Source organism: Macaca nemestrina, chromosome 4 (genome assembly GCF_043159975.1).
Source record: "Macaca nemestrina isolate mMacNem1 chromosome 4, mMacNem.hap1, whole genome shotgun sequence".
Classification (NCBI taxonomy): domain Eukaryota; kingdom Metazoa; phylum Chordata; class Mammalia; order Primates; family Cercopithecidae; genus Macaca; species Macaca nemestrina.
The window spans coordinates 106,185,971-106,199,181 of NC_092128.1; the positions used below are offsets into that span (position 1 = coordinate 106,185,971).

Genomic DNA, 13,211 nt, shown 5'->3' on the forward strand with positions numbered 1-13,211 from the left:
GCAAATTGAAGCTGATTCAGTTATGTTTAAGAATGCTCAGAAAATTAATATTTTAGTGGCCTCATTACTGAAACTATGGATAAAACATGTTTTCTTTCTCAAGTAAAGTGCTCCTGCCCAGGAAAAGATGCATGGTTGAGAAAAACATTCTGAATGTAATTCACATATAGAATTCACAACTTTGGATACAACTTTTGCCAGTACATGAACTGGTTGCTCTTCTTTTAGAAAGTTACTTTTCTTTTTTCCTTTTCTCTTCAAATAAATTTACTTCAAAAGGAATTGCAAACCTCCTACCACAAAATTAACTAAGTGTTTTTGTGTGTGTGTGTGTGTGTATGTGTGTGTGTGTGTGTATGGGTGTGTGTGTGTGTGTGTGTGTGTGCACGCACGCATATGTATGTTACTGCCAAGACTAGGGTCTGATCCTTCTTTTTTTAAAGTGAGATACTAAAGTGTTAGTTGGCTGGGTGCGGTGGCTCACGCCTGTAATCCCAGCACTCCGGGAGACCCAGGTGGGCAGATCACCTGAAGTAAGGCGTTTGAGACCAGCCTGGCCAACATGGCAAAACCCCATCTACTAAAAAAATAAAATAAAATAAAATAAAATAAAATAGCCAGGTGCGGTGGTGTGTACCTGTAATCCCAGCGACTTGGGAGGCTGAGGCATGAGAATCACTTGAACCTGGGAGGTAGAGGTTGTGGTAAGCCAAGATCACACCACTGCACTCCAGCCTGGGTGAGAGAGTGAGACTCTGTCTCAGAAAAAAAAAGAACAAAGAAAAGGTTAGTGAGGTGACAGGTATTAGAAACATACTGGTTCTAACTTGAGACTTTTTCATTGACACAATAATAAAAATAACTTATGTTTTTTCATTATATGATTGAACATTGTGTCCATGTAGCATACCATTGTACTATGAAGTCCCTGTAAATACCATTAGATGTGCACACCCTAAGGCATGAGTGCAGTAGAAAGAGCACAGGTTGGCCTGGTGCAGTGGCTAATGTCTGTAATCCCAGCACTTTGGGAGGTCAAGGTGGGTGGATCACAAGGTCAGGAGTTCAAGATCAGCCTGGCCAATATGATGAAACCCCATTTCTACTAAAAAATACAAAAATTAGCTGGGTGTTGTGGTGCGCACGTATAATCCCAGCTATTCGGGAGGCTGAGGCAGGAGAATCACTTGAACCTAGGAGGCGGAGGTTGTAGTGAGCTGAGATGGCGCCATTGCACTCCAGCCTGGGTGACAGAGCGAGATTCTGAAGAAGGAAGGAAGGAAGGAAGGAAGGAAGGAAGGAAGGAAGGAAGGAAGGAAGGAAGGAAGGAAGGAAGGAAGGAAGGAAGGAAGGAAGGGAGGGAGGGAGGGAGGGAGGGAGGGAGGGAGGCAGGGAGGGAGGCAGGGAGGGAGGGAGGGAGGGAGGGATGGAGGGAAGAAAGAAAGGAAGAAAGAGAGAAAGAAAGAAGGAAAAGAAAGCACAGATTTTGAAGCTAGACAGAGTTGGATATAAACTCTAGCTCCCCCACTTACTGTGTAACCTGGACAAGTTCTCTTATCTCTGCGCTTCAGTTTCCTTATCTGTGAAATAAAATAACGCAGTACCACAACGGCATACAATTACACAGTAGAATGTCATCATTTGCAAAAGCATGCTGAAGTGTAAAGTGTAAAGATGACCATAGTTTGAAACGGTTTAAAATATCAACTTGGCTAGGCTGAGCCATGCTTCCCAGAATTCCTTTCTGGTTCAGGTGGGCCTCAAGAGATGTTTTACATGAGATTTGGAGGGTGAAAGTGAAGTGGCAGCCATTTTGATTTGTATGCTCAGGTTATTATAATAGAAAAATCCAAGTAAAAGCCACTAAACAGATTCTACCCATAAGAATTTAAGCAAACCAAAAGCAATGTCTCATTCCTGGAGGGGCTGTAGAGATTAGTGCCACCATAGGACCTCTGAAAGATCAGAGGTGATGATTCTTACCAATCCCCGTTTGACTCACTGATTTGACCTGTGCAGTAAACAGAATGGCAGTGAATAATCAGAAATTTAATCAGATGGTGACTCCAATTATCAGAAATTTAATCAGATGGTGACACAATTGCTGTTATGCCAAACATAGTTTCAATTGCATATTCCAAACATAGTTTCAACACATCCCTTAGCACCTGCCATGCTGCTATTGGTCTGGCAAATACTCTTTGTTTCTCTACTGTTAGTAGACATCATCAAAAGTAATTTGCTTTCAGCTGAGAAGGCCAGCAATTTTCCTTCACCGTCCTATTGCAGGGATATATCAACTCTCCAGCCCTAGTGTATAGGATGTTGATCACATTTTTCATGCTGCAGAACATTATTCTGGTCAATTGCATTGATGATGTTATGTTGACTGGATCTGATGAAAAGGAAGAAATGACTTCTAGCTGCATTGGTAAGATATCACCAAAAAATCCACAAATAGCATACAACAGCATACAACAAAAAATCATACTATTATGCTACAAAAAAAAAGAAGCTTTCTATCTTTGTGAAAAATTGAAGGATTTAATGATCTGAGACATATTCCTTCCATATTGAAGAGCGTGTTGCTGTATCTGGCCCCTCCTACCACTAAGAAAGAGGCACGACCCCTGGTGAACCTCTCTGGGTTTGGCAGGCAATATATTCCTCATTCAGGCATATTATTCCAACTCATCTACCTAGTGAGCCACAAAGCTTCCAGTGTTGAGTGAGACCCACAAGAGAGAGTTCTGCAACAGGTCCAGGCTGATGTACAGGCTTCTCACTTGGGACATAGAACCCATAAGAACTGACGCTGCTTGAAGGGTCAATGGCAAATAGGGATTCTGCGTGGAGTGTTTGGCAGACCTCTCTAGGCTAAATCACAGTGAAGACTCACAGGATTTGGCGGAAGCTCTGTGGCTCTCTGCTGGTAACTACTCTCCTTTAGAGAAACAGCTTTTAGATTTCTGTTGGGCCTTAGTAGAGACAAAACTGCCCATGGGCCACCCATCACCATGTGCCTTAAGCTCCATGTCACGTGTTGGGTGCTTTCTAACCCCCCAAGCCATAAAGTTAAGAATATGAAGCAGTGCTCCATCGTCAAGCAGAAGTGTTATATATGGACTGAGCTCCAGCAGGTGCCTTTGCCCTTGTCCCGGCTACACTGGCCCTCAGAAACCCCGGCCCCCTTCCCTTGCTACACTGCATCCTCTCCCTCAACCCATGTGTATGGCCTCATGAGGATTCCTCTATGATCACTTGACAGGCTTGTTGGACAGGCAGTTCGGCCTGATATCTAGACACCATCTGGGAGTGGGCGGCAGCACTACCACCCCACTTTGAGACAGCTCTGAAAGGCAGTAGTGAAAGGAAACCCTCCCAGTGCGCAGGACTGTGAGTACCGTGCCTGTTCATTTTGCCTTGGAGAGATGGCCAGGGGCAGGGGGCGCACCACTCAGTGAGTCCTCTTCAACTCAGGGTGGCTTTCCTGCACGTGGCTCCCCACAGCTGATTCTGGAGGTTAGCGCCCCCTAGAGGAGACTCCAGTGTCTCATATTCCCTTTTATCAGACATGAGGTTGTCAAGGATTTACATATTTCCTTAATCAATAGACAAGTTCTGTGCCAACTGCCTCCCGCTTAACATAAAGCCAACTTTTAGCTAAATAAAAACTTCTGAATGCTTTTTGAATACAAATAAGAGATCTATGAAAAATCTAGCCATAGCTTCACATGTCACTGATTCCCAGGGACAGAAGTAGTCAGAGCCTGGACTTTAGATGTCATAGTCCCTCCCTGCTCACCTTCCCAAGGACCACCACCAAGGAGAGCTGCACAGAGGGCCACTGAAGCCCATCCTCTAAAGGTCCCCTGGAGGAGACTGCTTTGCTATTTAGAATGTGTCTGAGAAAGCAACCAAGGCTTAGGGATGGGTAAGCACCCCCACCTCTTCCTTTGCTCATGGGAAAGATATCCATTTTATGTCATGTTTGACACACAAACAGTCCCTGGCACTGGGAATGCAAAACAGAAGAAATATGTCAGGATGGGTGGGAAAAGGGGGTCAGGGAGAAGACTCACCACAGTTCCTCCTTCGACTTAGGCCACACCAATGACTGGTTCTCCTCTTCCCCTAGACAGCCAAGACAGCCAAGGACAGGACTAGGAATCAGAAATGCCCCCTAAAGTTCAGACCCCGCCAGAGGAAGGGTGGTGTATACCCACAGCAACCCTTTCACAGAGTTTGCAACATTATTGCTAAAGCTTGAATAATTCACCTATCAAAGGGACAATTTTTGCTATAATTTCTGCCATGTACTACCAATATTATAACACTTTTATTTAAGTAGATGTGTATAAAAAGTTTCTTTATATCCACTGCCATGCATTTTTAAAATATAAAACATGGGCATATGCAAAAATATAGCCATAAATGATAGATAAGTATAAAATTAAATATAAATTTTAAAATACATGATTCAATTTGAGAGAGATCTTGTGCCTGCAATCATTCTACACCTGAGAAGTGCCCTCTGTGCTGAAAAGGGAGACAAGGGAGTGCCAGGGAGACGTGAGAAAGGATAGGCACTGACCTGAGGCCTTCTCCTCCACGCAGTCGGAGAGATCACTGTAAAAGCTTCTCACAACCTTCAGAGCTAGTGAGAGCTGGATATAAATTTCAGGTCTGCAATTTCCTGTGTAACTTCTTTCTCTGTGCTTCAGTTCCTTTCCTCATCTGGAAAATGAGCTTAACAAAGGACCACAGTGACATATGGAAATGGAGTACAATGTGCACACGATTTTCAAACGCACGCTGAAATGTCAAGTCATCTATTACTTTGAAATGTTTCAGAGAAAAAAAGAGACAGAGATAGAAGTAAATATAGGAAAATGTCAACTGTTCTATCTAGCAGGTACATATAGGGATGTCCATTGTACTAGTCTTTCAGCGTTTCCTTATGTACCCATGTATGCAATTATGAGAGAGAGGAAGGAGGGAGCTGGATGTGCTGGCCAGTCCCAGAGCATAGGTACTCTTCGCTGAATCTGTCCGGCCATCTCCCAAGGTTCTATGGTTCTGCACTGCTTCCCAGGTGCTGAGGAGGACTCCGGGCTGAACCCTTGGGGTGGCTCTGTGGTACGTGTGGAGTGTGACCTTGTGAAGCCGTGGCTACAGGATGGTGCTCAGGGTGCCCTCTGTGCAGCACCCCTTGGAGAATGTCCTTAGGAAAGTGAGTAGGGAGGTTGCCATGACCCCACCCAACCTGAGCCTGACCTTGACTTCCTCCCCCTCTTGTGAGAGTCTGGGACATGTGCAGCCATATGTAGACTTTTCATACCTTTTTTTCTTTTTTCAGATACATTAATCAGCTGAAATCCAACCTTTCGTTAAAAGAGAGACACAGCTGGAAGAAAAACATGTCCCACTGATTCAGGAGAAATGCAAAACCACGGATAATCTCAGCTCCGACAAAAAGGAGGCTGTGGAGCTAGAATCTTCCTTATAGAGCATTAGCCTTTAGGATGTCAGCAGGAACTTGGAGCCTGCCAGAAAACCCTGAGAACTGAAGAGGGTCAACTTAGTTCCTTAGGAGGACCTGTAGGAAGAGAAGTCCAGGCCCAGAACAAGAGGAGACAGCTGAAGTCAGGGGAAAGGTCCAGTTTCTAGAAGAGGAATTATGAGTCATCCCACAGCAAGTAGCTCTTCCAAACAGAGCCGCTGGTGCACAGCTGGTCCCTCACAGCAAGGGGGCCTCCCTAATTGGAAAACAGAGCTCCCCTCCCCTCTGCTCAGCTTCCGCTTAAGCTGCCAGGTTATGCTCACCTCGCTCCTCCTTCCGTCCAAGGAACTGTGTATGATATTTCAAGGCCTCATTTTCCTCCTCCCTCCTTGCCTCTTTCTCTTCCTTTCTCTCCTTCTTCCACACGCCGTGCATGGATCCCACCACTGCCACCACCGTCAAGACCTCCCCCAAACTTCACAGCCTGAAAATAGAAATGTGTGCCTGCAAAATTAATTCAGTCTTCAAACAAATCAACTATTGCACTTCCAAAACTACGCCAGGAAACTTGGAGCTTTCCTTTGTCTTGCTTAGAAAAAAATTTAATCGTGCCTCTCTCCTTATTAGTTTATGCAGCTGCTCCTGCTTAAGAGATTATATTTTTTGCTAGATGAAGCTATAATATCCAGAGATTTATAAATGATAAGTATATCATTTACAAAATGATTATACATATAATTACTTTTTATTTTGCCCTTTCGAGAGTATAAAAACTGTATTTTAATTTTAATTATGTGTCCATTATAACCTCAACAATAATGTGAGTAGTATGAGTATCAGTGAGAGAAAATATTTTTCACTTTAAATGTTGTCTTTGTTTGCCCAAATGCTATATTATAGTTAAAAGGCAAGTGTAAAAATTGTTTCATACCTATATAAATATTGATTGGCTTTAAAAAACAGACACGTGAATTATTTTCTTCAAAACATACCTTTCTAATATTACTCAAAGCAGCTCGCTTACACTCTTAGCATATGTGCAAAATTTATCCATAAAATGAAATTACAAAAGGGAATCTTTGTCCAGATCCGGACCAAATAGCCACAATGTATAAAACACAATATCAAAATGAAATTAAGTTGTAAAGTCTTCAGAATGATTTCTAACAATACTAAATAGTTTATAAATACTTAGTCGATAGTTTACTTATCTGTGAAAAGGAACTAGTAATGGGAACCTCTCATCAAGAGAGTCATTGTATAATTAAATAGAATCGTAAAAATAGATGCTATTTTAAAGCATTTAATCTTATAAAACTTCTTTTAATATTATAAACAAAACAGAAAGAACTAATGTATTAATTAAAATCATAACCTTAGCAACTTTAAGACCTAAGACAAATATTAAATTGAATCAAGAAATAATTTTTGATACCTAGACAATTCCTAAGAACAAGATTCAAAAGACTAAATATAATTTTAATTTACCCTTATTTCTTGAGATGGCTACAAATTAACAGGGTATGCAAATGACTTTTATGATTACCTACATTTGTTTTGCTATCTTAAATTTGCTAAAAATGGCAAAATTTTAAAACAATTCAACAGTTTTCTAGTTTGCTTTTTTGTTTGGGGATAAAAGCAGGTTAATTTGGCTACATATAATAATATAAATGGTTGAGTAGACTAGTGCAATAATTACAGAAAAAAGGAATATGTATATAAGATAATTGATGTGATTTGATTGTTAAAAGCATTACAGTGTATTAAGATAGTATTTTATATATATATTGTTTTAACAAATATCAACAGGTCAATTATATTTTGAAGTTATAGTTAAAATATTTACATTTATCATTTAATTTTATGCTAATTTATATGCATATATGTAAATACAGCCATGAAGGTTTATTTATCTTTCCCTGCAAATTGTTACATAAATAATATATAAAATTAGTAAAATTAGAAGTAGAGGGTTTGGTTTTCCTTTTTTTTTTTTTTTTTAAAGTGACTGTCATTCAATAAGGTCTGTGCTCCATACAGTATTACTCTTAAGTACAAACTACCTCTACTGTGAAGGCCCAAAATAAACTAGTTAAATGGACTAGTTAATAGGGAATTCATGCTATAGTCAACACTCCCTGTGTCATCAACATATGTACAATTGGAGAGATGGAATAGTCTGTGATTGGACTGAAAGAAAGGGTCATGGCTTAGATCCCTACAGCAGACCCACTTGGACTTTGACTCATGTTTTCATGGCCTGGGGTTAGTCACCTGGGCCCCTGGCCTTGGAAAACCAATGAATAGTCATTTTGTCTTTCATAATTGCCTAGAAACCACTTGACTGATGCATCTTGTACTGAGTCTAAAATACATCACCATTGTCATGTGAGATCACTCAACAACTCATCTGATAACAAATGGAGTAAGAGGTACTAATTTGTCCAAATACAAAGAATGTTCTCTAGACAGTCTCCCAACAGGCAGAATCTCAGTAATGGTGAAAAACCTCAATATCATAGATTAATTACCTGTGGCCTAACTTCATCTGCTGTTGACCAAAAGTAAGAATTACAAGAAAAACGTATCCAAAAGCTGTCAGCTTGCACTAACAGCACGACCATGATGTTCTACTGAAGATAAACAAATTTCACAGAACACCTACATCAGATCAATTCAACGTGTGACCATGATAGAGTAGGAAAAATGTCAAATCCCTCTGAAGTTATGTCTGAATACAAACACGAGAATACTGGAAATACTATAAAAACAATCCAATTTCTTCCTCTCTCAGCTCACGAGTGGCCATTGCCTTTTCGCCAATTACATCTTCAGTTCCATTCCATTTCTCCCACTTCCAAGGTAAAACATTAAGTTGTCCATGCATAGATTTAATTTTACTTCCTGACAGTATCCAACCCAGGAGAGTACCCTGCTTCTTCAGACACCCCCCAAAACCACCTAACAGGTTTAAATCCTGAAATGCTTCCTGATTTCCTCATGGTGTGTGGTCTCCTTTGTTGCAGCAAGTAACACAGGCAAATATGTTCCACTGCAGATGTATTCCTTGGGAGTTTTGACTGACAGGCAATGATACCACCAATGACTCAAACACTGAGTCATCTGATCCAAGAATGACCAAAAGCCAGTCAATACAGAAAAAAAATGAGAAACAGCAATAATAATTTTCACACACCAGACATGTGCCAGAAGGTATTTTCACATTTGCCTTTATCTCATGCATCAATTATATGAAAGCATTCTCATTAGAGTAATTTTATAGTTCAACACATTAAGCTCAGAGAGTATAAAAGACTTGCTTAAGGTAATTTTCATAACATGTCTACATTTGCATATGTTTTATAGCATTTTTAGCTAGGAAATGCTAACGCTAAAATTCAATTTTAGGTTTCTCCAGCTCTCAAATCTTTCCCTCTATAACCTGATACCTCCAAATACTATTACACTGCTTTAATCAGATTCAAGAACAAATTCTTCTGACTATCTTCGTGGCAGCTTCAACAAAAATCCAAGAGATCTGTTAAATTTACTGGTGGAATTCTGGAGGCTAAGAGTGACAGCTGTTGGTAACAGGAAATACGGTGCTAAAGAGACATGTTTGGGGGTCAGAGGAAATTGAGGAACTATATTAGGAGGTGGATAAAGGAAGGAGGAGCAGCCTGGAGCCATGAAAGGAGAACTAAACTTCCTTCTGCATTAGATGATGTATTTAGGATTAAAACTAATGGGTCATGGAAATGGCCGTAAACCATTCACATATTTTTTTCTTTTTTTTTTTTTTTTTTTTGGAGATCGAGTCTTGCTCTGTGGCCCAGGCTGGAGTGCAGTGGTGTGATGTTGGCTCACTGCAACCTCCACCCCCAAGTTGAAGTGATTCTCATGCCTCAGCTTCTCAAGTAGCTGGGATTACAGGTGCCTGCCACCACACCTGGCTAATTTTTGTATTTTTAGTAGAGACGAGGTTTCACCATGTTGACCAGCCTGGTCTTGAACTCCTGACCTCAGTTGATCCGTTTGCCTTGGCCTTCCAAAGTGCTGGGATTACAGGTGTGAGCCACTGCGCCTGGTCCCTTTCCTATATTTCAATCCAATAATCCTGACCCTGGAAATTTATCTTAAGTAATAATTTAGCAAATAAAATATACATATATATGTAGAAATGTTCATTGTAACATATATTTGCAAAGATTTGGAAATAGCATACATTTCCAACAATAAGGAAATAAAATAGCACATTTTATGCTTTATACCATGCAATATTATACAACATAAAAATATAATTGTGAATAATATATGAATAGAAAAATGCTTAATGCCTAAGGTTCAGTTACACACAAATCAGAAAACAAATAAGCAGGAAAAAATAAAACATATATGAGAGTCACACACAAAGCTGCTGGAGAAACCTTCCATCTGCTCTAAGAAGTCATTCCCTACCCTCAAGGGAGACATCAGTCACCTGGACTAGATGCTTAGCCGCCACAAGAGGACACCTGGAACCAGCCCCAAGAACTTTGCCTGAGGGCATCTGAAAGAAAGATCAGCCACCCTGGTCCTTCCCTGAGGTTGCCAGGGCTCTGGGAGTTGCCTCAGTTGCTACTGAGAAGGTCCCACACCTTACATGCTCAACAGCTAAATAATCTACAGCTTTCCTTTGATGGCCCTCCTTCCTCAAAGGAAGGACCAATTCCACTATACCACACATCCCATTTGCTTCAGTCCTCAGCATAATCAGAGACGTGCTTACCCCACTCTGATCTGTAATGCCCCAACTGGACCTAATCACTTCCTCTCTTCATCGTCCCAAATTAACCACCTCTCATCAGCAAAATCACTTTTAATCTCCAGCCATATCCTAAAAGTTATTATTATTATTATCTTTGAGAGGTCTCCTTCTGTTCACCCAGGCTGGAGTGCAGTGGTGTGATCTTGGCTCACTGCAACCTCTGCCTCTCGGGTCCAAGCAATTCTTCTGCCTAGCCTCCCAAGTAGCTGGGATTACAGGCATGCACCACCATTCCTGGCAAATTTCTGTATTTTTAGTAGAGATGGGATTTCGCCATGTTGCCAGGCTGATCTCAAACTCCTGAGCTCAGGTGATATGCCCTCCTTGGCCTCCCCAAGTGCTGGGATTACAGGCATGTGCCACCACGCCCAGCTAATTTTTGCATTTTTAGTAGAGACAGGTTTCCACCATGTTGGCCAGGCTGGTCTCAAACTCCTGACCTCAGGTGATCTGCCCATCTCAAGATCCCAAAGTGCTGGGATTACAGGTACGAGCCACTACTCCCAGTCTGTTTTCCCTTTTTTCTTCTGAGTGAAACGTGGCTGGCACTGGAGGACACGCTTTACCTGGGCCCCCTTAAAAGATGCACTCCCTGATTTTCATTATGACCCTACAAGCAAGTACCAGTGATGCAGGAATTTTTCAGTGCTGCTTGGCCAGCTGGAGATATCCACAGCCGGCAAAACCCACACCTGAGCCTCACTCAGCCCTGGGCTCACAACAGGAGGCACCCTGGTCACTCGACGAGCCAGGCCACACCTGGTTTGTACTCTGGCTGGATCCCGTGTTCACCACAGGATCCACACTCAGCCCACAGCTGGGCCAGGCTGGGGGTGCCTTGACCTGCCTCCGCCCTGTGCACCAGCATTCCAACAAGGGGAATGTGGTGGTGCTTGAACAGGGATGCCAGTGACCCTGAAGCCCCAAAGGGGATGTTATAGCCTTTTTCATACCCACATTCAGCAGGTCTCAAGTTCTTGTCCCATGTCCAAGAAGAATGAGAATATGCTGACAGTCAAAGGGTGAGCAGGGCAGAGAGTTTTACTGAGTAACAGCTCCCAGCAGAGAGGGGATCAAGAGAAGGCAGCCCCCTACCTGAAGTTGGGTAGCTCCCCCCACCTGAAGGCAGGCAGTCCCCACCAACTGTGGCAGAGTCCAGGGCTTTTATGGGCTCAGAATGGGGGAGTGCATGCTGATTGGTTTATGAGTATGCAAGAAAGGCTAAAACAAAGGCACCAATCAAAGATGGGTAAGAAACACAGTGCAAGAAACCACTTAGGAAAGGGTAGCTATATGCAAAATAGGTGAAAGGTGGGGATCAATCAGAGGAAAGCATGCCAAATGAGAAGAGAGGTTCTCAGTCTGGTCCATGGATTTATCCAAGACTTGTAGCTTGGCTTTCAGGCTTTGAACTGTCTTTGGTTTGAAGGGGAGTTTCACTGGGGACCCACCCCATCTGCCTAGGCATTTGACTGCCTCCTGCCACTATCAGAAGAGTGAGGTGGACCTCACTTCAAGGTCACTGGAGTTGAGGAAATCAAGCATCTGGAGCAACAGGTTATTGGACTCATAATTTGTGGGCACAGTGAGTTGCCCAAAGTTCTACATGAGCAACCATGTACAGAAAGCCAGTGATCCAAATGCTAAATACACCGATTCAAGAAGCAGGGTGTGGGGTATTGGAAGGTGTTGAGTAGATGGCTGCAGTGGATAAGAGAAAAGGCTTGATTCTTCAGTCTGAGGTTTTTGAAGATGAAATAGCTTGGAATGTGGCATTGAGGAACAAGTTGATCTCCATGTCTTGAGGTACCTAGGTTGTTGCAGACAAAGCAGTCAACATATGTGAGTGCAAAGTGAATGCCCACATCTCAGTCCCACTAAATCCATGAACTGGTCTGCATTTGTACCCCATATTCCATTTTCACTGTCTAACAAATATCCCTGAGCAAACCAAAGATAATCCTTCCCCTTGCAGTCTGCACCCCATTCTCTCTTGACTTCTCATTGATAAGTAAAAGGTTCTGCCATTATTCCCTCTCCTTCTGGCATCATCCATTTCTCCCACAGAGAAGAATATTCCCATGAGCCTACAAACATATTGTTTTTAAATCTTTCCTAGATTCCAAGAACAGATACAAATTTTATTTTATTTCTCTGTTCCCTTCAACACAAAATTCCTCAAGAGATTTGTCACCATCTCTTCTTCCTCTTTAACCATTGTAATCATGATTCTGTCCCCACTGCACCACGAAAGCAACTCTTATCAAACATATGGTCAAAGTTAATATCAATTTCTTGTCCCCATCTCACTGACTGCAGTTGACACTTTTTTTTTTTTTTTTTTTTGAGATGTTTGAGACAGAGTCTCACTCTGTCGCCCAGGCTGGAGTGCAATGGCATGATCTCGGCTCACTGCAACCTCTGCCTCCCAGGTTCAAGCGATTCTCCCACCTCAGCTTCCCAAGTAGCTGGGATTACAAGCACACACCACCAAGCCTGGTTAATTTTTGTATTTTTAGTAGAGATGGGGTTTCACCACATTGGCCAGGCTGGTCTCAAACTCCTGACCTCAGGTGATCCGCCCACCTAGCACCTCCCAAAGTGCAAGCCACCCCGCCCGGCTGACACTTTTGGAATATTTCTTCCTTAGGTTTCTTTCATAGAAAACTCACTAGATATTTTGTCTCACCAGTTGTTCATTTTCTCTCCTTCTCTAGACTCTGCTTCTCTCCCAGAACTTTAAATTATTACATTCCCCAGTTCTTGGTCTTCATTTATCTATCTCTTCTCTCTCTCTCTAAGAAATCTCACCCATTCTCACTGCTTTAGAAACTATCTGTACTCTGGCTCTCAAATCTATATCTCCAAACTAATCCCTCCTGATTTCCAAGCTTGTAA

The 13,211-nt window shown here is 42.1% G+C and overlaps 1 protein-coding gene across 5 annotated transcripts in view; it reads right to left on the reverse strand.

Annotated features, from left to right (window-relative positions):
* Window positions 1-637: 637 nt before the first annotated feature.
* The window catches only part of LOC105475862 (HERPUD family member 2), a 97,615-nt gene continuing 85,041 nt past the window's right edge, over window positions 638-13,211 (reverse strand). For 2 of the 5 annotated variants that reach the window (XR_011622287.1, XR_011622284.1), the window contains 3 exons: window positions 4,595-5,987; window positions 1,533-4,134; window positions 638-755 (listed from right to left, as the gene is read on the reverse strand). The gene's annotated coding sequence lies outside the window, so the exon portion shown is untranslated. The remainder of the gene's footprint in view (window positions 756-1,532; window positions 4,135-4,594; window positions 5,988-13,211) is intronic. The other 3 variants (XR_011622286.1, XR_011622285.1, XR_011622288.1) reach the window with 3 other exon arrangements.